The sequence below is a fragment of the Pan paniscus genome, chromosome 14, assembly GCF_029289425.2.
Source record: "Pan paniscus chromosome 14, NHGRI_mPanPan1-v2.0_pri, whole genome shotgun sequence".
In the NCBI taxonomy this organism is placed as follows: domain Eukaryota; kingdom Metazoa; phylum Chordata; class Mammalia; order Primates; family Hominidae; genus Pan; species Pan paniscus.
The window spans coordinates 33,317,460-33,342,868 of NC_073263.2; the positions used below are offsets into that span (position 1 = coordinate 33,317,460).

General features: G+C 38.4%; 1 long non-coding RNA gene across 1 annotated transcript; it reads left to right on the plus strand.

The window, feature by feature from the left end:
• Positions 1-6,866: 6,866 nt before the first annotated feature.
• LOC117975570 (uncharacterized) lies at positions 6,867-21,535 on the plus strand. The gene is made up of 3 exons (XR_004665861.3): positions 6,867-7,955; positions 9,126-9,197; positions 21,411-21,535. It is a non-coding gene; the product is annotated as an uncharacterized LOC117975570 (long non-coding RNA).
• The last annotated feature ends 3,874 nt before the right edge of the window (positions 21,536-25,409 follow it).

Sequence of the window (25,409 nt, forward strand, 5' to 3'; positions counted from 1 at the left end):
CAACCTTTTGAGGTAGATACTATTATTCTCATTTTAAGGATGAAGAAACTGAAACACACAGAGGTTGAATAATTTTGAATAAATTACTCAAAATCATCTAGCTAGTAAATGATAGAGCCAGGATTTGAACCCAGGTAGTCTGAGGCCAGTGTGCATGCTCTTCACCACTCACCATGGATTCTCCCAACAGGAGTGGGTATTTGTGGGAGTGGACAAGGCAGTAGATTGTACCTTGACATCTAAAACTCAAAGGATGAGGATATCACAGGAAAGATGAAACTATGTTCAATGTAGTACAAAGGAGAGAGGGATGAAGGAATGATGGTTATAGGATGATGAATTATTGTAATATTATAGGAAATTGGTCTTTTTAGATTCTCCAGATAAAGTCTTGAGTATTAAATTTGTACTTTCATGATATTTACGTGTAGGCACAGTGAATATTATCACTATGCCAGTTAAACAGATTATCTACTCTGTGTGAAGAAACACTTTGAAGGTATTCTTCACAACTGCATGAACTTGTTAATAATAATTCATCTTCCTTCACTGTTAATTGGATTTTTTCTCCAATTGACCCAATCCTTCTGTTAATAAAATGACTGTATCTACATTTTGATTTATGACTAAAAGTTGTGCAAGGGCAGTAAGTGCCCCCTGAATCTACTAAATCTTCCCTAGCAAAAGCAATACTAAGTAACTTACGTGCATACCTGTCAGAATTAATTGGATTGCTAGTGAAAGATTATGAAATGTCATTCATTGCCTTTTGAAATACTCATAATGTCAAGTTTACATTCTGCTGAGTCTTGTCTCCTCCTTGAATGATCTTTTCCAGAGTTAACTCTCATTTTTTCTGAACTCCTTGTAGCTCTTTCAGCAAGTGCTTCTAGCATTAATTATACCTTGCATTGTATACTCTTTGGCTTTACATTTAGGAGTATTATGTTTTTCTGAGCAATTTGTCATCATCACCAACATCATCATCTCAAGAAGTAAAATATCTGCTATTTCTTAGTATGGTCAGTTTCCGCTAGCATTGGGCACACAGGAGTGTGAATGAATAAATGCCGTGGACCTGGTTTGTCAGTGCTGGTTAACGATCTGCTGATGTTCTTAGGTGTAATTCAATCTGGTGGTCAGACCACTGGGCTGGGAAATGGGAGGCCTGGATTTTATTTCCCATTATCTGTGACTTTGGATGGGTCACTTAAGCTCTCGTTTTCTTCCCAAATAACTTAGAGGAAGAGTCTTCATCTACACCAGTACTTCTCAGCCTTCACTGCACATTGGAATCATAATGACATGGCCTCCCACTTCCAGAGATTTTTGACTTCATGCATCTGGGCTTGAGGGTTTTAAACAGCTCCTCAGGTGATTTTGAGATGCTGAAGTGCAGAAGAACTTGTCTAGGGGATCTAAGAAGTGTTAATGAGATGCTAATAGCCTGGTGTAATACTCATCACCACCCCATCACTACTCACCTCCAAGTTCTGTGGATTTGCTTCATGACTCTTTCTTACGTCTACCTCTTTCTCTGTATTTCTTGTGGCACTGTCTGGCATTATTTAAAAGTTCCTGCCTTATCATTTGCAAAATAAGTGTCAGGACAATTCTCATTCTCTGATCATCCTCCTGCCACATTTGTGGGCTTCTAAAAACACAAATATAATTGTGTTCACTTTAGGCTTAGAACTCCTGGCTGTGGTATTGAGTGCTAGCTCCTCAGAATGTCATGCTGGGTGGGCCCTACGTAGTCTGCAACCTGCCTGCCTCCCTAACCACATGTTTCAACACATTCCCCTGGCACATCTATTTCCATCCATGATGTTCCATGTCTCTGTGCTTGTTGTTGTGATGCTGTGCTATCTTCCTAGGATAATTATCTTCTCCTTCCCCATGATTTGCTCATTAATCACCAACTATCCATCACTGAAGCTTCAGCTAAGATGTCATTTCTGTCAGGAAAACTTCCAGAACTTGTCTTAGTAGGCTTGATCTTCCCTCCTTTATGATAACTGGATATTTTACATATGTGTATGTATATATATATAAAATATGTATGTATATATAATATATGTGCATATATATATAACTACCCTTCTCATGCTATATTACAATTACTTACTTGCACACCTAATATTTAAGAATAAGAAGTATGTCTAGTTCATCATGTTTCCTTAGCACACATCATAAAATCTTGCACAGAGTAGAAACTAACAACCTTGGTTGAACTAAACTGAATTAATGTTAGTAAAGAGTTTGAAATTCCTTAAGAGTAAGTACAAATACGCTTGGCTTAAAAAAAAAAAAAAAAGAATCGGCTGGGTGCAGTGGCTCACACGTGTAATCCCAGCCCTTTGGGAGGCCAAGATGGGAGGATCACTTGAAGCCAAGAGTTGGAGATCAGCCTGGTCAACATAGTGAGACCCCTATCTCCAAAAAAAAAAAAAAAAAAAAAAAAAAAAAAAAAAAAAAAAAAAAAAAAAAAAAAAAAAATAGAAAAAGAAAGAAAAAAAAGAAAATAAAAAAAATTTTAATAAAAAAAAAGTCCATTTAATGGGTGGACTCCTCAAATCGACTTTTTCTAAGATAATTTTAAGCACACATTCTGTCAAGGAATTTGTAAAGTTAATTGACTCCCCATTTGGCTTTTGTATAAATTCACATTTTATAGATTTTTTTAAATAATGTTTATTGAAGTTGACTGAACAAATATTTATTGGGTGTGCTCTGTGTGTAAGACACTGTTGTCATCCTCAAGGAACTCAAGAGATACAGATAGGTCAACAAGCAATTACAGTTGTAGAATGATCAAATGGTATGATAGACATAAGCACAGACTTATTTTTATGGTCAATTAACCATCTCTTGGGTATCAGAATTCTGCGAGTTTAAAAACGTTAAAGAGTGCATAATTATTTAATAATATTTATTTCAGTCTCTTTTTCCACCTCGATGCACACGAGTGCTGGCATGCACACACCCAACACTCCCATGAGCAGACCTAGATCTTGACAAAACTGAAAACAATTTTGTGGGGCCAGTGAAACATCACAATCACTTAATTATCACACCATGATTATAAACAGCACACTGGCAAATCAATCACTTCAGCTTTGGCAAACTTAGGCCATGGATTAAGACAATTCCCAGTATAATGGTTGAAATGTCATCCTTTTCTGTCCCACTCAAGGAAGCATGGTCAAATGGAAATTAATAAAAGTGATTTTATTGTAGGGAAAATCTTGCACACACTCAACATTTTTTTAAAGTAAATAATTCACAAACCTTGATACTTCAGCTGTTAGTAGTAACAAATTCCTTGTGACATACTATAGAACTAATTGCGAGACACAAGAGACATAGGAGTGTCACATTATCTATTTTTTTAGGAGGGAAAGAGAACTACTTCCTTTGTGTATTTGTGATACATTTAGTCTTGTAAAAATTTAGATTATACAGTTTTTTAGGAATACATCCATGCATATTGTAACCAAGAGAAAGCCTGGTCCTTTAGGGAATTGGAAAGAACTCAAATTTAACTGTTGTTGCCAGTGTAGGGTAAGAAAATAGTTGTAATTTTACTTCTTTGATGCCAATTCTATCTTCTTCCCTCAGTTATTTTTGTCGATCTGACTCTGAAACAGGAATCAGTCTACCATTGCATTTGTAGGAACCCTAATTTCAGTTCCTTTATCAGCACTGAACCTTCCCATATTTCCTTTCATTTCCCTAAGACCACACTACGGATGAATGGGCTAAGATGTGGTGATAATGATAATGTAAAATATACACTCACATATAAATGAAAGTAACTACATTACTCAGAACATGCCAGGTATGAATGAGCTAAGGTCATTGTACTGAGGTGATTTCACTTTATCTGTAAAGTACGTCAGTCATGTAATTAGGGCCATTAGTCTCAAAGGGCAGATTGGACACCTATACAGCTTAGCAAACAGTGTTTATAAGGGTCCTAGAAGTCCTAACTGTATCCAAAAACCCATCACAGTATAAAGATTTTTTAAATCTAGTAAAAAATAGAAATAAAATGCATACTGTTGAGATGGCACAATGATCTTAGAACTCATGTTAAGATGTGAGACTGATAGAATGCTAGAACCATAGTGAACTCTCAGTCTGTGTATGTTCACTGAGGAACACACTGAAGAATAAGGACCATGAGTGATTACATGAGTCTCATCTTTCAGGAACCAGGATATTATGGGGCTCAGTGTAGTATAAGGTCCCGCCTTCATTACTGAGAGAGATTTCTTTTCTAAAACTCCTAAGTCTACCCAGCTCATGGCTTTTCAAGCCCATTTAGAACACTTTTCAGGAGATATGGCTGCCAGAGTGTTTAAAGCTAATTTCCAACCACTAGATTATGATAACCAGACTGTCACTGTACTCCTTAAATCAAACAAAACCTATAAAACTATTGCCATCAGATTTTTGATTGCCCCCGTAATTTTACCTGACTCCATACAAGTATTTCGTTAGGCAGAAGGAAGTAGAGTTTTTCAAATTCCATAATCCACTGTAGCCCTCCAAAATATACTGTAATATGCCATGTATCAGAATGTTGAATGTTAAAAGAAATATATATGTGTGTGTATATATATATTTGTGTATATATATACATACATATATATACACAAATATATATATATATACACACAAATATATATATATATTTGTTTGTTTCCGTGTCCCTCTTCACTGGCCAATTAGAGAAGATCAGATTAATTCTCTTATACAAAAGTATGCTGAAAATAATTTTTTTTGTAGAGTATATATACATGTGTGTATATATATATAAATATATATATATTTGTTTGTTTGTTTCCATGTCCCTCTTCACCCGCCAATGAGAGAAGATCAGATTAATTCTCTTATACAAAAGTATTCTGAAAATAATGTTTTTTTGTAGAGTAAAAAGTCAGTTTCCTTTTTACAATAACAAATGTAACATGTTACTCATGGAAATATAATATAATTGCCTTCAGAAAAAGGGCCATTTTTTTTATTTCTCCACTCTCTGTTATCATTTTAAAAATACTTGATGAATTTTTGGCTACACAGAGAAGAATAGCCTTGGCTCAATGTTATGGTTTTAAATTGAAAGGACAAGGCTAGGACTGAAATCCTGTAATGCATAATCTGGAAACAAATGGATATTTTCTTGACACGAGGATTATTTTTTGAAACTTTCCATTGCTTTTTATGTTTTTTGTGCCTCATTTTCCCATTTCCCTCTATCAATGCAGTGAAACCTGACTTCCATGTATGTTGGGTACTGACCTGAAAGCAATTTGTTCTGTATGGACCATTATCTCAGTATTAGATCTATAAAACAGTATTTAATTGGCCAGGCGCGGTGGCTCACGCCTGTAATCCCAGCACTTTGGGAAGCCGAGGTGGGTGGATTACCTAAGGGCAGGAGTTTGAGAAAAGCCTGGCCAAAATGGTGAAACCCCGTCTCTACTAAAAATACAAAAATTAGCCAGGTGTGGTGGTGGGCGCCTGTAATCCCAGCTACTCTGGAAGCTGAGGCAGGAGAATCGCTTGAACCTGGGAGGCAGAGGTTGCAGTGAGCCGAGATCATGCCATTGCACTCCAGCCTGGGTGACAGAGCAAGACTGTCTCAAAAAAATAAAAAATGAAACAATATTTAATTAACTTTAAGGGGGAAAATAGACTCCTCAGTGAATGTTTCCCTCTACTCACAAAGCTTATCTTTCTATTTAATTTGAAAACCCTAATTTGACTTTACATTTTCTGAGGTTGTTTTACATAATTACATAGAAGTGCTCACATCTTGCTTTTTCCCCCAAACCAGGTAAGAAGTTTTGTTTCAATTCAAATTCATGCGTAAGATGATTTTTTAAAGACCATGATCATGCAATGAAATAGAAATATAGTAGGAAGTAGCAAAATCATCTTATCCTTTTTCTAAAACTTGTATCTCACCTGATTTCAAGCCACAGATATAAAATTGAATTTTGATCATTTAAACCTAATCCAAAGTTTACTTTTGGAGATTAAGTTGTTACCTTCTGACATAAGCCCTAAGCGGAATCTGGTTTTAGAGAGAAAGAGGAGTGAGGTGTTACTTTCCCTCTTCTTGTACTATAGTTCTCATTTTCCCCCCTAAGAGGACCTCTGATCTGTGTGAGAAAGTCATTTTTAACCAGCATGCAGATGGACAGTGAATGGGTCCTAAGGTCCTTTAGCACAGGCCACATCCATTTCTGTTCAGCAACAGATTTAGCTTTGGGGGTCATTAAATATCAGCAATAAGTGATTTTCCCCTTCTTCATTTATTCAGCATCTGCATTGGGCCAGGCTTATGCTAAGTGTGGGCATGCAATTTTAGGCAAAAGCAGACAGGACCCCTGCTCTCATGGAGCTTACAGTCAAGTGCACCAAAGAGACATTAATCAAGTAATCAGCCATATAAATATAATGTAATGTAAGTAAGTGCTAAGAAAGTGGATGCTTGGTTCAGTGAAAACATTGCTAGAAAATCCGATCTCATTAAGGAGGTCAGCCGAGGCTTGTTGAAGAAATGAGGACGAGGCCAAGATTTGAAGACCAGGGTCTCGTACTGAAAGGTCAAGCACAAAGTAGAAATAGAAATCTAGGCAGTTGAGGCCTGACTTCCTTCTATATCTCTACTGTTGGACATTTTACTTGTATTATCTAGGTAATTGAAGCAAAAGATTCTGAAGGTCATCACTAAACTGGGAAATGTCCTAAATATCTAAAGCTGGAGAAATTATTTCCCCAAATCTGCTTGCCTGCAAAAAGCAGCAAGACTATAAAAATATTATGGAAGACACTCAGGTGAATGGTACAAAGGACACTATTTATCACCTTTCTTCGTTTGCTCTTTAGATGAGGGCCAGCCGGCCCAGCACGTTTTGGAGCAATTTCTGTTCTAGTTCATGAACACAGGAATGCCACTGGGGTTCGGTGGTCTCGGCAGCACCCCAGTTCACTGCGGTTTAGCTAAGACACTCCTTCTCCTCTGGCCTCCAGTTAACAGGGGACCTGGGGTTTAACTGCCAGAGCTCCTTATTAGCTGTTTTTTTAATTTTATTTATTTTTTCTTTTGAGACAGAATCTGGCTCTGTGGCCCAGGTTGGAGTGCAGTGGCGCGATCTCGGCTCACTGCAAGCTCCGCCTTCCGGGTTCACGTCATTCTCCCGCCTCAGCCTCCCCAGTAGCTGGGACGACAGGCGACTGCCACCACGCCTGGCTAATTTTTTGTATTTTTAGTGCAGACAGGGTTTCACCGTGTTAGCCAGGATGGTCTCGATCTCTTGACCTCGTGATCCGCCCGCCTCGGCCTCACAAAGTGCTGAGATTGCAGGCGTGAGCCACCGCGCCCGGCCCAGCTGTTTTAACTATCCTCCACTCCAAGATGATCTGCCCATCTGTGACTTTGTGAAGTAATGCCCTAGCTAATTCTTTGTGCTGTGCTTTTTTGTGTTGATTTTTCATTAACATTCAGGTTGATTTTGCTAAGGAAACACGCTGTTCATGGTTGAGTCAACATGAACAGTTAGGAGAGAAGCAAATGGCTTGTTAGGACCCAAGAACACACAGAGCTGATGTTTCCAACGTGTTTTCTTTCCTTTTGTATCCAGCTGCCTGAGCCTGGGGCAGGCAGCAGAGGCCAGCCGTGACCAATCTCTTCAAAGTGCACCTTCAAAGGACAGAGCAAGCCTATTTCATTAGCAAGCCAGAAACAGCGGTGCTACAACCAGCTTCTAAAATAAAGGGAACCTCGGAGGAGGTTTAAGATGTGTCGCTAGAGGGCAGTGTTTCTGAAGTTCATTGGGAAGGAGCCATATTTGGAATGACATCTGCTGTTTTTTTGAAAAGTCAGAGTAATAAATTATAACTACTATTTATCGAGGGCATATTAGGTACCAAGCTATGTGGTAAGTGTTTTATTTCCTCTTACGTTCACATCAACATGGTAAGTTAGTCAAAATAATTATCCTCTTTTCACAGATAAGAGAAAAAAATTTAAAATGGTTAAATGATAACAATAGGAACAGGAATCTAGCTAAGCATTTTTCAGGTATTATATTGTTTAGCTCCCAATTGGTCTATACCATAGGTATTAGTACAGTCCTCATTTTGAAGATGAGGAAACTGAGGCAAAAAGAGGTTAGGTCTCATGCTCAAGATCACACAGTTTGTAAGCTGCAGAACCATGGGCTGAACAAGGTCAGTCCAACTCCAGCCCATTCCTTTTTTTTTTTTTTTTTTTTTGAGAAGGAGTTTCATTCTGTTGCCCAGGCTAGAGTGCAGTGGTGCGATCTCAGCTCACTGCAACCTCCACCTCCCAGATTTAAGCAATTCTCTGCCTCAGCCTCCTGAGTAGCTGGGATTACAGGCACCTGCCACCACGCCCGGCTTTTTTTTTTTTTTTTGGTATTTTTAGTAGAAACGGGGTTTCACCATCTTGGCCAGGCTGATCTTGAATTCCTGTCCTCGTGATCCACCCTACCTTGGCCTCCCAAAGTGCTGGGATTACAGGTATGACCCACCGCGCCCAGCCTCCAGCCCATTCTCTTAAACATTCCTTCCTTCTTTGGCTAGAAAAGAAAAGGATTAAATATGCAATTGTTTTTCCTGCCCTGCATGGGCATTAGTAAGTGATAGAGTATGAACCTAAGCTCTCTGTGCAAATTATTTTTAGTGACAGTAGTGACAGAATTAAAAATTATCAGAGGAGAATGCTGTTGTCCTAAAAATTAAAGCATAATATTTCTCACAGATACAAGACAAATTCTCCAGAATTGGTATATAAAATTCTCCATTCTTTAATAGCATAGCTTCTTAGAACTCCTTAAAAAGATGGAAGTGCTGCTTTCCTGTTGTTTTCAAAAATGAGATTGATGAGGTTATGCCCACACCGTTCTTATGCAACTTTATAACCCAAGTTAAATTTCCCAGAAATGGACACCAAAGTACTACTGCTGCTATCTTGATAACATACTTATGAGACATTTTGGCCAATTTTCTTAAAATTATTCACGATGACTCAAAGCTACACAGGCAGTGGGTTTAGGAGTTTTGTTTTTTGTTGTTGTTTTTTTCAGTCTGCTGACAAAAGGTGGTTTGCTGATATTTTGTTCAATCATGGTGAACACTCACAGAGCACTGCATTTGTGGTAAGTGAAGTTATTCCTAGAGTACAGTGGTGAAAAGAGTCTGTAATTTATTGATCTTGGAGAAAGGGTTAAGGGCTGGGGGGGTGAATACACAAAAGGAATTGGCTGGGCACAGTGGCTCATGCCTGTAATCCCAGCACTTTGGGAGGCCCGGGTGGGCGGATCACTTGAGGTCAGGAGTTGGAGACCAGCCCAGGCTACATGGTGAAATCCTGTCTCTACCAAAAATACAAAAAATTAGCTGGGCGTGGTGGCGAGTGCCTGTAATCCCAGCTACTTGGGAGGCTGAGGCAGGAGAATTGCTTGAACCTGGGAAGCAGAGGTTGCAGCGAGCTGAGATTGGGCCACTGCACCCCAGCCTGGACAACAGAGTGAAACCCTCTCAAACAAACAAACAAAAAAAGCCCAAAACAAAAAAACCCAAGAGGAATTTGCCGACTGAAATGCTGTAGGTGCCAATTTTGGTAGAAACATCTGTATTCCAAATTTCACTCTTCTCAGATATTTCTCATTTAATTAAAAGTTTTCTGGAAGTAAAATTTAATTGATACCTACTAGTACCTAGCTGCAGGCACTATTGTGTTCCAGAGACATATTAAAGAAGCTGAGAAGCTCAAACTCAATAAATCACTTTAAAAACTAGCCTCTATCTATACCTAATCTAAAATAACCAAAAGCCTTCCAGATTATATAACAAACTTGGCTCTCACTGACTGCCAGGTAGGAACAATGGCCCTGTAGTCAATGAGTTGACAAGGAGGGGGATGACAACAAAAGCTTTTTGCCATTCTTTTCAAGTGTCACTTCTGAACTAAGCCTTCTCTTAGTCTTTGAAACAAAGAAGAAAGGAATTTCCCAATGCCTTAGCAAAGATTCATGTTCACTGGCATTTGTGACCCTCTGGATTGCTTACATGTGCACTTTTTCTTTAAAACAATTATGTAAATTGAGTTCATTAGTTTTGATTAAGCATAAGAGTAAACTTAGAAGGGATGCTGTATTGAAAAGCATTTGTGTTTCTTAGCCCCTGCAACAGAGGAGGTAGTCACTGGAGGTTCTGAGATGAAAGAGGTCACTTAACCTTTCGCTATCAATAGTTTCTAGAACAATTCTGATTACCTTCGAATACCTGTTTGAAATAGCAGAGGAGCTGATTACTTAGGTTTTTCTCTTTCTTTCATTTTCTTTTTTTTTTTTCTTTTGAGATGGTGGAGTCTTGCTCTGTTGCCCAGGCTGGAGTGCGTGATGTGCAGTGGCACAATCTCGGCTCACTGCAAACTTGCCTCCCAGGTTCAAGCGATTCTCCTGCCTCAGTCTTCCAAGTAGCTGGGATTATAGGTGCCCACCACTACACCCGGCTAATTTTTGTATTTTTAGTAGAGATGGTGTTTTGCCATGTAGCCCAGGCTGGTCTCAAACTGCTAATCTCAGGTGATTCGCCCGCCTTGGCATACCCAACTGCTGGGATTCCAGGTGTGAGCCACCGTGCCCCACCTCTTTCTCTCGTTCTCTTTGTGCCTCAGGTGTGGGAGAGGGAGGAAATGCTGTGTGAGAGCAACACTTGGCAAGCTGCCTGGGGCATAAAGCAAGGTGCCTTCAGAAGCAATACTGTCTCTTCAAGGCAACATACTTTCCCATTCTACCAGGATACTCCCTTTTTAGCAGACAGTGATGCTTTTTAAAATTATCCATTTCACTTAATAAGATGGTTAAATCAAAAAAGAGACCTCTGTACAACAGGCAAGAGAATACTCTTCCAAAATATACAAATATATGTATAATTAGAATACAATGGCAGCCACAATATAGTTTCTTCCTCAATACTTTGGACAGTGAGACTCTGGGGCATTGCTTGTAATATGGATAACCATAATAAAGGCATAAAAAAAGTGTTCCTATATGTATGATCTCACTAAATTGAACAAATGGGAGAATAGCTTTGTATGGGCAGGCAACAGATGTTTGTTTCAGGCAAAGATTTTTCTTCCCGCAGAGGAGTAATTCATAGAATAAATATGCATATCTGAATATTGTGGGGGTTGAATAATTTTATGGGCCTTAATATCTTAGAAGAAATGAATGACTTTTTTGATAGACGGGGTCAAGTCATCATCAGATGTTCATGTCAAATACATAATGTGTTGGGAGAAAGCTAGAAAATAATTTTTAAGTATTTCATCTGTTGAATTTGGCCTCTGGCTCTCTTCAAGAATTGTTGGGCCAGGTGCGGTGGCTCATGCCTGTAATCCCAGCAGTTTGGGAGGCTGAGGTGGGTGGATCATGAGGTCAGGAGTTCAAGATCAGCCTGTCCAACATGGTGAAACCCCATCTCTACTGAAAATAGAAAAAAAAAAATTATCTGGGCATGGTGGTGGGCGTCTGTAATCCCAGCTGCTCAGGAGGCTGAGGCAGAGAATTGCTTGAACTCGAGAGGCGGAGGTTGCAGTGAGCCAAGATCGCGCCATTGCACTAAAATGTATAAAACCAAGCTGTACCCTGACCACCTTGGGCACTTGTTGTCAGGACCTCCTAAGGCTGTGTCACGGGTCCGTCCTTTACCTTGGCAAAATAAACTTTCTAAATTGATTGAGACCTGTCTACAGATACTTTTGGTTCACACCTTTCCTTCTCTAAGTAATATATGTTATCCTGTCTTCTTTGCTTTGCCAACTTTCTCGACCCATTGATTTAACAGATGGACATTTTTGATCCTTATACTTCACCTTCCCATCCCTTCTCTCCCAGCTCAGTGTCTGAAAACTATATTGTTATTTTCAGTGTTCAGAAAGGCCAGACCAGATAGTAACCACTTGATTTTCTGCCATTTTTTTCTCTTGCTCTACCTTACGAGAGGTTTACACCTTACGAGAGGTTTACACCTTATGAGAGGTTTACACATCTTTCTCAGTACTTCTATTAAATTTTTCATTTTGGCAATAATATTTTTTAATTACCAAGGAATATATTTTTCTAGCATTGCTCCTTTTTGATAGCAGCCTACGGTTTTGTTTTATGGTTTCAATATCTTCTTACATTTCTCTGAGGATATCAAAAAGAAATTTTAAAACTCCCTTCTGTCTTCTGATTTACATCTGTTTTCTCTGCGGCTAGTTGTTCTGCTTATTCATCTTGGTTGTTCTTTTTTGTGCAAATTTACTCTCTTGCCTAATCTTATTTGTGCGTGAGGTTAGGATGGTAAATACAGTAGTGGTTCACAATGCTCAGTGTTAGGAAGACTAGAGAACCAGGGTCTTGTACATTGGTATGTATTTATGAGGGAAATTGAACAATATGTATAAAGAATCTCAAAGTTGTTCGAATCTATTGACACACAGGCCTACTTTTAGGAATCCATCTTTTTGGAAATAAGCAGATTATGCACAAAGATATTCACATAAATGCAAATAAATAGAGGACTAGTTAAATACATTTGACGGAATATTATGTAGCATGAATGTTTGGAATGAATTTTTAATATTATGGGAAAGATTATTCATGTATATATATCTATTTATTTGAAGATTTTTTGGTTATTCTTTTAAAAACCACATACACAAGAATATAATGTGTCAGCAGTTTAAAGCAGAGAAGTTACTTAAAAACAAGTTAGGATCAGATGAACAAGGGCAGGTGGAACACGCCAACCAGTCACGCCTTGCTCCCCTCTCTGAGATTTCTGAATTCCCTGTCCCTGACTCCTGGATGAGCTGGTTTAGTTTCTTGCCTTTGGTTTTGTACTGGGAATATTGACTGACTGACTGGAGATGGATGTGACTTCTTTCTCTATCCCCAGTCCTGTGACTCTCTACTTCGTCATTGTGTATATGTGTGTGAGAGAGACTCCTTTTGCTCATCCTCCTATTTTGCTTTAACTTTCACCCCAAATATGTTTCACCGGCTTTACTCTGGGAACCCAAAATCTTGACTACAGTCTGTTGAAAGATAAACTTAGGTGCGCTGAAATTTTAAAGAGTTTATTTGAGGAGATAGTGATTCATGAATTGGGCAGCACCAAACCACAAGTGGTTTGGGCTTCATGGAAGGGGTGTGCAGGAAAAACTTTTATGAGGTGTTTGCAGAAGCAAGATAAAGAACACATTTGATTGATTAAAGTGGAATCCTCCTAGTTAGAGGTTAGTTGGTTGTTTCTGATTGGTTAAGCTTAAGTTTTATTTTAGTGTTTACATTGAATTGCTTACATAAGAAGCCAGGGTACTGGAGCCATCTCAGCCTAATGGGTTCTCAAATGATATTTCTAAACAATTCCTTTGGCATCTTCCTTGAGGGAGTAGCTCACTTGCCCTCCCCTGCCTCCTTTTTTTTTTTTTTTTTTTTTGAGTTGGAGTCTCACTCTGTCACCCAGGCTGGAGTGCAGTGGCACAGTCTCGGCTCACTGCAGCCTCTGCCTCCTGGGTTCAAGTGATTCTCCTGCCTCAGCCTCCCAAGTACCTGGGATTACAGGCACCCTCCACCATACCTGGCTAATTTTTGTATTTTTTTAGTAGAGACAGGATCTTGTCATGTTGGCCAGGCTGGTCTCAAACTCCTGACCTCAGGTGATCTGCCTTCCTTGGCCTCCAAAAGGGCTGGGATTATAGGCATGATCCACCATGTCTGGTCTCACCTGCCCCTTTCTGCAGGGCCTCCCTCTGCCACTTCTCTGTGCTCTCCCTGCCTAGTGGAACCCTAGCAACTGGTAAAAGCAAAGATTAGGAGGAATCATTGATGAAGTTGAAAGAGGAGGACTTTATAATTCAGGCCCTACTTCCTTCCAGAGTGAGGATTCACTGGGAGATTAATGTGATTCATGTGGCAGTTTTAAGAAGGTCAGTTGGAGGGCAGTGTAAAAAACTGATTAAGTAAGAAGAGACTGAAGAGGGAGAGAAAAATCAGAGCACTGTTCTAGTAATCCAGATCTGAGGCAGTGAGTAGCTGAACCAAATTGAAACAAATGTCAGTGAGAAAAGAAGGCAGAGACAGAAGAAAGATTGAGAAAATAATTAGAACATGATAACACATGAGTCAAAGATGAGCTTGGGTTTTTAAGAACTTTATTCTGACCCACCCTGTTTATTGTAGCAGTATTCATAATAGCCAAGAGGTGAAAGCAACCTAAATGTCCACTGCTGGATGAGTGGATAACAAAAATGTGGTATATACATGCAGTAGAATATTATTCAGCCTTTAAAAAAGAAGGAAATCTCATCACATGCTACAACATGAATGAAACTTGCAGACATTATGCTAAGCGAAATGAGTCAGTCACAAAAAGACAAAAAAGTCACTGGTGACCACCATTCTCCTTTCCGTTTCTGATTCCACTTATACGAGGTATCTAAAAGAATCAGACTCAGAAACGGAAAGGAGATCGGTGGTCACCAGTGACTGAAGGTTTATTCATCAGGTATAAAGAGTGTCAGTTTGCAAGATGAAAAAGCTCCAGAGATGGGCTGCACAAGAAAGTGCATGTAGTAAACACTGTTGAACTGTACACTTAAAATGGTTAAGATAAAAAATGCACTAAAGATGTGTACACCTGGACATAGAGAATGGAATGACAGACAATGGAGACTCAGAAGTATGACAGGGTGGGAGGGAGATGAGGGATGAGGAATTACTTCACGGGTACAACGTACATTATTCGGGTGATGGATACCCTAAAAGCCCTGACGTAACCACTATGCAATCTACGCATGTAACAAAATTACACTTGTACCCCACACATGTATATATCAAAAACATTAAGATAAAATAAAATTTTTAAATGGTTGATATAAGATGGAATAAATATTTTGCCTTTTACTAAAAAAATTAAGATGGTAAATTTTATGCTCTTTTACCACAAGAAAAAATTTCTGAAATATTTCAGATTTACAAAAAGTGATTTAAAGTAACATGGCAAACATCAGGTACTCATCATTTGTAAAACTAAACATTATCAATACGGTTGACACTGTTTGAGTAAAACCCCAAAGTTTTAAGATTTTATTTATTCAACAATTACTTTTTGAGTGCCTACTAATTGCAAAGCTCTGTCCTGGCATTGGAGATGTAGCAATGTCCCTCCCCTCCCCTTTAGGAGACATGCGTGGCATGGAGAAGGATCGATCATATCTTGACAGATATAGAGAATTGAATGGGAAAATTGTTTTGGAAGGTGATGATGCATTATGCAATTCACAATATTTGATTTGAGGTAACAATTGAAATGTCCGCATTTAGCTGCACCTCCAGAAATAATTCCAGGAAGTCTATATTATATATATTGTATATATTATATATTATATATATATAAATAATCCTATGTAAAAAATTTATTGAGTATTTACTCTGTGTAAGTCACTTTGCTGGTCACAATACTTAATGAGACTCTACCATGTGCCATTCACCATGGCGGGTATTGTTCTCTAGTGGGTGAGACAGACAAGGATAAGATAACCGCAGTAGAGGTTGACAAAGGTTAAGGTAATGAATATGGTGCTGAGTGCTGAGGTAACACCAACCATGTTCCAATATTTACCCTAGCTGGAAGGAAGACTTCCTGAAGAAAGTGACATAGAACCTGAGATGGGATAAAAAATATATAAAATAGTAAGATTCAGTTCTTTCCCTTGAGAGTCTTCTGGTATACCACAGAAACAGATTTAAATAAAACTCAACAGTAGGTGCAATAATACTTTTCTGTATAAAGCACAAATGAGATGAGTTTGAAAAAGCAATGAACTAGACCTGGAAATTAGACCCTTCATGCATTTCTAAAGAGATAAAGGTCATTTGGGGCAGAAAGAAGAGCAACAGCAAAGACACATGGGTTAAAATCTATGATATCTGAGGATTCTCATGAACTTCACTTTACCTCTCTCAGTGTACACTTAACTGTATCCATTGTATCCTGTAATTTTTATTATAAAAATGTTCTGATTTGACTCCAAACATAAAATAGTGATCAAATATGTATAATCGTATACATAAATAATATGGGAAATAATATACATAAATATTATAATACATGTATATGATGGCTCAGGACACATTATGCCAAAATATAACACCTTGGCATAGTGAATGTTTTAAGCTGAAAAAATTTGAGAAACGGCATGTGCAGGAAGGATTTTCTGATGTTCCCCCAGCCTCCTCCCCTGAAGCAGTTCAGAAGACCCTCATATGAGTGACAGGTGCTCCCCGTATACCTACAGTAAAGGAGCATCCCTGTCTCCAAAGATGAATGGACACGGAGAGGACTCTGAACCAACAGGCCTTGCCGAGTTCCCTCCAGTTCACTCACACCCTTTGTCTTATCACATTTCTCCATGACTCTGCTCTTCATCAAAGCTAGCAAATCAACCCCCAGGTTCAACTGCCTCATTGGGTCTTAATTTCCTTAAGAAGTCTCCTGTGTCGTGTCAAACTTATATTAAATAAATTCATATGCTTTCATCTCGTTAATCTTTCTTTTAATACGGGGCTGCAGCCAATGAGCTTAAGGAAAAGTTCATTTGGAGCAGAAGGAAAAGATATTTTTTGTCCCCCACATAATCAATAATATATGAAATAATAAGTGTAAAATTACTTTGTAGGTGACGCAGTGCTCAAGTAGTTCTGCTTTTGTCATCACTTTAAAAATCATAGTGACATGATTATTTGGCATTATTATTTGGTCTTTGGAGTGGAATTTTGTCAGAAGTTTTTTGAAATCCTCAGTAATGTCTTTCAGATCTTTTGGTCTGCTCTTCGTCCTTTAAGACATGGGTTCTTTTTATAAATGTTGGTTGTCTCTGCCACCATGCTGTGCTTGTCTAAGAATCCAGTGGTCTGACACTGGACTTGTTTGTACACAACTGGTACCACACCGGTACTAGCATTTCTTCCGGGACACACAAATGAGAATGGGAGAAAGTTTTTGGAAGGTCAATTTTGGCTCAACATATGGAAGAATGTCCTAAGTTGCCCAAAACAGATTGAAAAAATGATGTTTATGTAAATTTCATTTACATAGTTTTACATAAAACAAATTATTTGACTTATAAGATAGTCCTTTATTCTGAGATCATATCTTATCAGTTTTTTTGGTAAGAAAATATTTTTTCTTTTAGAAATTATGACATTAGTGAATTATAGCAGTTTTATTTAAATGTCCTTACTCGGCAAAATAAAGGCTGAAAACACATTATTTGAAATTTTATAGACCCAGATGTCCATAAAGTCTGACAACCCCCGTTCCCCTAACTGCTCAACTCTGTTCCAAGCATCACATGATGTCAGATTTTCAAGTTGTTTATCTTGTTAAAAAATAAGAAGGAAAAATTAATTTGAATAATTTTGGAAAATTGTTTGCATATATTGATTTTTACTTTCTGGCTTATTCGGGTATTCTGCCTTTTCTAAGAAGAAAGTTTATTCCCTAAGAGGAAAGAAGCTAACGTGAATGAATCAGGAGAAGGAGAACCAAACCTAGTTAGCTGCACAAACTAATGAGAGGTGTTTGCTTATTCTGGTTCTTAGTTTTATAGTCTGAAAAATAAGTAAATGAGAAAGTGGTAAGATCTATTTTAGTAATAAAATTCAATTAAAAAACATAGTGTATATGTATGTATATATATGTATGTATGTGTATATGTATCTATAATATACACATATATACATATGTGCGCTATACACGTTTGTACAACATTGTATTTTGTGAGAATTAATCATTTTTGCTAATATTAGAAACTCAATCTATGAAACTCTGAAAACTTCACGGGGAATTAACACTTCAGGGAGTTTTTTTTTTTTTTTTTAACCCAAGGTTTTTTAAATCTTGGAAACTTGGGGAGTATAAGAATATTGCCAATATTTGCAAGGTGAAAAGAAATTGGACTATAAGGTATGATTGGAAATTTTTTATGAGCACCAATTTGCTGATGGGCTAATAAGCATTTACGTTTGCTGATCTTGTAGTTAGCTGCTTAATTACTCAATCTGTGCATGCAAATGGCATCGTTTGAGTATAAATGGATGCAGGTGCAAATCTGTATGACTAGTATTAGAGTCTTATTTGAAACTTGCTCATGATCTTTCATTACTCTATACAGTACTTGAAAAATCAACCCTGGTTTTCAAAAATAGTCCTGAAACAAAGTAAAATCCTTATGGGCAAGATCATGTTTTTAATGTGATCACTCTCCCTAGATTTCTGTTTTGGGATTTTCATTTTTTATTTATTTGAGACAGATTCTCACTCTATCGCCCAGGCTGGAGTGCAGTGGTGTAATCGTAACTCACTGCAGCCTTGGCCTTTCCAGTTCAAGCAATCCTTCTGCCTCAGCCTTCCCGAGTAACTGACACTACAAGCACACACCACCACACCTGGCTAATTTTTTGTATTTTTTGTAAAAATGGGGTTTTGCCATGTTTCCCAGGCTGGTTTCAAACTCCTGAGCTCAAGCGATCTGCCCGCCTCAGCCTCCCAAAGTGCTGGGATTACCGGCGTGAGCCACTGCAGCCAGTTGGGATCTTCTAAAGCTATTGTCTTACGGTGATGTTCATAGCTAATTTATAATAGCTTGAAAAAATAATGTGTTATATTTAGAGTTGTTAACATAAATTCTCAAGAATATTTTGTATCTTAGGGACTCAAAATCAAAATCATAAGAATATGACTAAATGCAGTGAGAAATCCAATTTGGCAATGCATTTTCTAGATTTCATGGATTTTCTCTGTATTACTCAGCCATTATATCTTGTGTTATGATACACTGTTAAACTAGATATCACAAATAACTCAGTGGTCACCATGTTAGAAAAATGTAACGGGGAATATCAAGTCTATACTATAGAATTTGGTACTCATAATACCTAACGTTGGGGGTGCTTTGAAGCTTACAAAACACTTACCTACATACGTTATCTTGCTTGATCCTACGACTTTCCAGTGAGCTTGACCCCTATCTTAGAGATGAGAAAACTGAGGCTTAGTGAAATAAAATTAATAGCTGTGATTTCACAAATACTAAGTTGCACAGCAGGATACTCTGTTTTATATTCTGACCTATTTCAATTATTCTACATTACTTTGATTTTATTGTTTGCTCTTGATTTGGCATGCTAATTTCCGTGACCTTCCCTCTCGCTTCGATGTTACAAAACTCTTAATTGTAAAGAGCATAGTTTATTCTCAGCTTTATGTACAATGCTGAGGATAGATCTGCACACTAATGAAACACTCCCAAAATACTTGTCCTTTGTTTATGATGAGGGAGGTAAAGACTTGGTAGCTAAGCTATGAAATTTAACTCATCAGTTACCTTTAATGAAGTTGGGAGTTAGATCTTGGCCTTCCTCAGTAGCCTCATGCTTCTAGCTTGTGCCTGCGAGGAGAGTAGGAAAACCTTGCCCCAGAATGTAATGAGGAATGACTGCAGAGACGGCCTGAGATATACATTTTAGCAATGCAGAATGTACTCAAGTTGTGATAAAGGCATTTTCATCTCTGACATATCCAGGTATCCTCTAGTTAATAAGACTGGCATCTTTTCAAAATAGAAATTATGGAAGTGAGGACTGTAAAAACTCCAGAGCAATCTCATAGATAACGGATTCCCATCCATAAACATATGATTCCCTTATTGGAACAGGAGCCTAAGGCATTTCCATTTCTCTACTCTGAAGAAATCCTTCCTTCTTGGGAAATCAGCTCTGATATTCTCATCAGGGTACTTTCACCTCAACATCTAATTTGCTTCTAAGATGCAAGATTGAATAAATAGCTCAGGTTGTTTAAGAAAATATTTCTGGAGGGAATAAATATTCTCAGCTCTTGCTAATCAAGCTGTTTTTATTGTGCTCTCTGGAGTCCAGGCTCAAGGCTTTACCAAATGCCTTTGCAGAGGGCCGCATAAGGAAGATGACCTAACAACCTTGGCTCACAATTTCCCAGGCAAGCATGCCCCTAGGATAGGAGAGGCCACATTTCCATATGCACAGTCAGGAGTTTATGTGAAAGCTCCTCTAACCTTCTGGGCTGCTCTGCCCAGTTCGCACTGGAGGCAGGCAATGGGGTAAGTTGGGAAGAGGACGCTCTCTACTTTCAGGATCCTGTGGTTTCTCTTCTTGGCCCATCTCAAGGCTCCCAGAGGTGCTGCTTGCTTGCTGATATCCAACCTGCTTGTCACTGGGCTTGGTTGGAAGGATTTATAATGAGATGGCTCATTTATTCAATTGACACTAACGGAATATGATGCTAAGAAACTGCCAATAAAAATAATAACAGCAGCAGTGGTTATTGTGTTTTGACACCACTCTCCAGACACTGGTAACTACGTGTTATTTAATTCCCATAGCAATCATCCTACAGGTAGAAAAATGGAAACATTGAGGTTTAAGTATGCGAAAGAAAAACAGAATCTCAGGACCCCAAACTCACTATGCCAAAGGGAAAGTTAACTTGGTAACTGAGCCATGCAAAAACTATCTTCCTTTTGTTCCCAAACAGATAGCTGTAATTTCACATGCTTACTTTATCTTATGAAAAATGTAGATTTACCGAGCCACAAGAAGAATTCATAATTGACATTCCCTCACTCCCTCCTTTTTATATGTAAAATGTAGATTCACTGAGCACTAATCAGAGCCTTATGAGAATGTAATCACTTGCCTCATTGCCTGCCCCCCTCCTTTTTGTTCTTCCCCTCCTGCTTGCTCTTTCCTCTTTAAATATTGAAGTTCCCCAAATCTTCTTTATAAAAAGCACAGGTCATAGATGCTATTGTGACTTGTGTTGCTTTTTTCTGGGTGCATCCTCAACCTTGGCAAAATAAACCTTTGATAGATTGAGGTCTGCTTCAGTCACTTCTTGGTTTACAGTAACTTGCCAGAATTCACATGGAGGAATCAGATATTGCACTCAGACCTGCCTGACTCTAAGCCAATGCTCTAATCGCTAGGCCACGCTAATCTTGAGTTTGACAGACAGACTTCTTAGAGAAAAATATGTATGTATATTTAATTGGGGGAAAATATCTGCCTCTAACATTTGGTAGCTTTTCCTATCAGGTAGTTGCAGCCCAAATGGATAAATATGAGGGGATTTTCAAAAGGGAGAGGGAAAGAGTCTAGCTCCTTTTTGCAAGATGTGCATAAACAAAGGTCTCAGTACTTCATGCCACTTTAAAAATGCTCCCTCCTGTCTCCCTGCCATTTTATTGTGACTGACCTCCTGCATTCTTCCTTTAGATTCCAGCAAGCTCCAGCTGCTTCTGTTCCTGGCTTTGTATGCCAGTGTGGATGTGGCTCCCTCTGCCCATACTGCCTGCAGCCAAATTCTTTCTCATGAGAATTACTGATTCTTCAAAGTCCTGTTCTGCTGTCATCTCCTCTGGGTAGCCTCCTCTGAGCTCTCTAAGTAGGTGCTCACCACCTGCTTCCAAGGACCTCTTTTCTGTCTCTTGGGTGCACACTTATTCTTGCATTTATCATAATGGGTTGTCACTTGTTCCTGACTAACTCTCATATCTCCACAACTGTAAAATAAAATTTATAAGGGCTGTGTTAAGTTTTATTCATCTCTGTGTCTCTGCTGCACAATCTGAAAATATAGGTGCTTAATGAATGTGTACAAAATCGACTTGCAAACTCTTCTATATGACACAGCTAAAGCCATGAGCTACTTCAATAGCTTCCCAAGACAGATGATATGAGTATCTTGGTAGCAGTGCATTGTGCTTTTTTCATCTTCGGTTGTAAGTATATTAAGGATGAAAGATGTGTTTGTACTACTGCAAATGTTGCTGGAAGTAGCCCAGAAAGGAGAAATGAGATATCTAGCCCACAGCTCACTGTTCCAGAGGCCTTCGTGTTGAGAATTTTTTCTAAGAAAAACAGCAGCATTTGATTGATGCAAAAATCACCCACCCATTTCTCTCTGTGTTGTCATTAAGAACTGTGGGTGCATGTGTTTTTATTTTTTATTTATTTTGGCTTTTCTTACAACAGGCAAAGGATGTAATGCTACAAAATGATGTATGATTTGTAGTTGGTTCAGCTGGGTAAGCATTGCTTTTTCTCAACCACTATGAACTTATTTGTTCAATCAATCATTTTAACACCGTGCTACAAACCAGGAAATAGGTGGTTTAAAAAGAATAATACTTTGACAGAATCTGCTCAGAGCCCTCTGATGTTTATAAAACTCTGACTACCTACTGTGTAGATTTGTCTTAAAGAGAAAGTTTATAGAGGTCAAAATTTCAGAATTTGAATTTTATTTTATTTTATTCAAGAGGCTAGATATTTCTAAATTTGAGGAAATTCTCACTCTAATTGAAATTCTCACCTGCAATCTTTCTTTATTTGCCCTTATCCTTGTAACCCCTCCTCCTGGGAGAGACAAGAGGATCATAGGAAACAAGTTTGGGTTCGAAAATAGAGAGAGAACAGATAATGTGACCAGCAAGTGTGGGTTGAGTTTGGGTATTTTACCTACCTCAGTGACATTGGACAAGTATTGTCACCTCTTGGAACCTGTGTCCACAGTTGTAATTTTGGAATAAAATGTGTCCTGATTATATCTCAAAGAAAAAAATGAGTTCCCAAAGAGTGTGACCTTGAGGTCCTAGGCAGGCTGCAAATTTAGTTTTTGTCACTTCAGATATGAGATCGTTACTGTCAGGCTGTTTGGAATGAACCTGAAGAACCCGAGTGAGTTTGTCTCCTGCTGAGTTGACTTAGAGACATGTGTGGAAACTCATTTGCAATTTACACATATTTAAAAAACATGAAACTGAAACACATGGCAGAGTGACTATAGAAAAAAAATTTCTTTAAAATTATCCTCAAGTTAATTGGTGCTTTTTGTGTTGTTCATTGTCTTCAGATTAGCAATGTCTTGATAATCCCTGTTACTCTACATCTCCAAATCAAATGTTTCCAAAGCCCACAGACTTAAGTCATGTGGTATCCTGGTATGCAGCTATCGATTTGGAATTGTCCTACTGGGGAATTCAAAAAGGACCATGACTTGGGAGTACAGCATTCATTACTGCAACTATACAGTAACAGAGTGGTGTTCTGGGCTGACTCTTGGACTCTTATGTTGTTGGGGCTTATCCCTTTTCCAAAAGAGCACCTGGCCCAGAGGCTCCACAGGTAGTTTGCCCATTTCCCTGCACAGCCAGGTTGTGTTCAGTGCTGTAGAGGATTACTGCAAAAACTATCTTTCGAGATAGCTTTGGGATAATCTCTTTCTCCTGTCATCTGCTCCATTCACTCATGAAGTCAGCTTCTCTCCTGACTTTCCTCCAAAGTTTTAGAAGATGAAAAAGAAAGGAAGGAAAGCAAAAGTGACAGGCATAGGCTAGGTATGAGAATGAGAAAAAGAGTTTAAAAGCTCAGAGCAGTCTAAGCTATGTAAGGTATGCAAAATTTAGCAGATCCAGAGAGACGAGTGTGAGACTTCAGTCATGGCCCCTGCACCCGTGTCTGCGCGCAATTGTTCAAAGGCATTTTGTTGCTGACTAGCTACCTCATGTATTATCTTAATATCCCTGAAATTTGTAGTACAAAAAACAATGACTAGCCAATCAACAGCTTATGTTATTTTAGTGTAAGTTCTTGGTAAACAACTTAGGAATTGCCTCTTTGTTTTTCCTTAAAAACCCACTTGTAACCGCTGCTGATCCAAAGATATATTCCAGGCAACTTGAATCTATGTTCCCAGGTGCCAGCCTCAAACTTTGAGTTTAAATTAAACTCTAAACTTCATTATATTTTATGAATTTTGTTATTTAGGGTTGACAAAAGCAGTGCTATAATTTATATTATAGTGATCATAGATCCTGATACAAAAATTGCAATTTGCAGTCTGACAAGAGGATAGAATATTTAACATCAAGACTAGATTGGAAGACCAGAATGCATGGTCTCCTTATTGGCCACAATTACTGTAAGATGTCCAGTATAGTTTTTAAAGGTAACAGAAAACTAGAATGGTTTTAAAGAGTTGGATGCCTCGTTGTCAGAGAGGATTAATGTGAAAGGTAGAGAGTTGGACGTGTTGACATTTAGTTTTGTTCTAACAAATTCATTCATTCACATACTTGTTTGATGAACAGTAACTGAGCACCTACCACATGCCAGGGACTGATGGAAGAGAGGTTAAAAATTAAGGTAAATTTTAGACAATAAATGATTAAATCTTTTGTACCATGAACCTATGAACTGGGTTCTTTATTTACTGCTTGCAGTGGCTAGGTTGAACCATTTATTATATTTCACTCTGGAGAATATTGTGTTCATTTTGGCCTCCAAATTTTAAATCTGATATTTTGGAAATGATTACAAATGTTTCTATACCAGGACAAGAATGATAACTGAAGGAAAGCAGGATCGATGAGAATACAGTAATCCCCTCTTATCTGCAGGAAATGTAGACCAATGTGCTAGTTTCAGAATTGAATGTCCCTGTTTGTATGATTACTATATGAATGAATGCTATGTTTATACATGTTAAATATTTATGCAAATAGAGTTTGATTTAGAGTCACCAGGCTCCTCCGGCAAGGATGATAGAGAAAAGATTACATCATTAGCTATTAACTATTTCCAGGCTTTTATTGTACCATGAAAGAAGGAAATAAAATGATTTTGTCCATGCCTCATGCTCACTCTCTAAGCAGTCCCTTTAGCTCTCAGAGAATATTTTGTTGTTTTCCCTCCTCAGTTTTTTAGTGAAGGAAACCATGTCTTATTCATACTGAATTCCCAGGTCTTAGCAGGCACTCAGTAAGGTGTAATGAATAAATTATAGCCATGTACTGTGTGCCCTGGAAATGAAGGCTGAAACTTCTTATTGAGTTGCTAGGCTAGAGCAATATATGCTGGTGAGAACTTGGTTTTGGTGAGAAGTGACTGTGGGTCGTGGGGAGTAGGGGAGGCTGGATCTGTTTTGTGATGGGACCCAAAACCAGCCCTTAGATTGAACTGTTTCACTGACACTTGTCAGTTGATGAGAAGATAGCAGGCAGAGGATACAGCAGGCATGAACAGTGAGGGGTAGAAGGGCTGGGCCTCCATAGAGGACAAGTGATCCTCCTCACCTGGTGAGGACAGGTCGGACTACAGAGTAGATGCTAACAGAACTGGCAAGTTCTGCTCATATACAATGATGATTCAATAAATGGAATAATATTTATGCAGGTATGTTTTCTAAAATCTATCACTAACATCATTTTCACT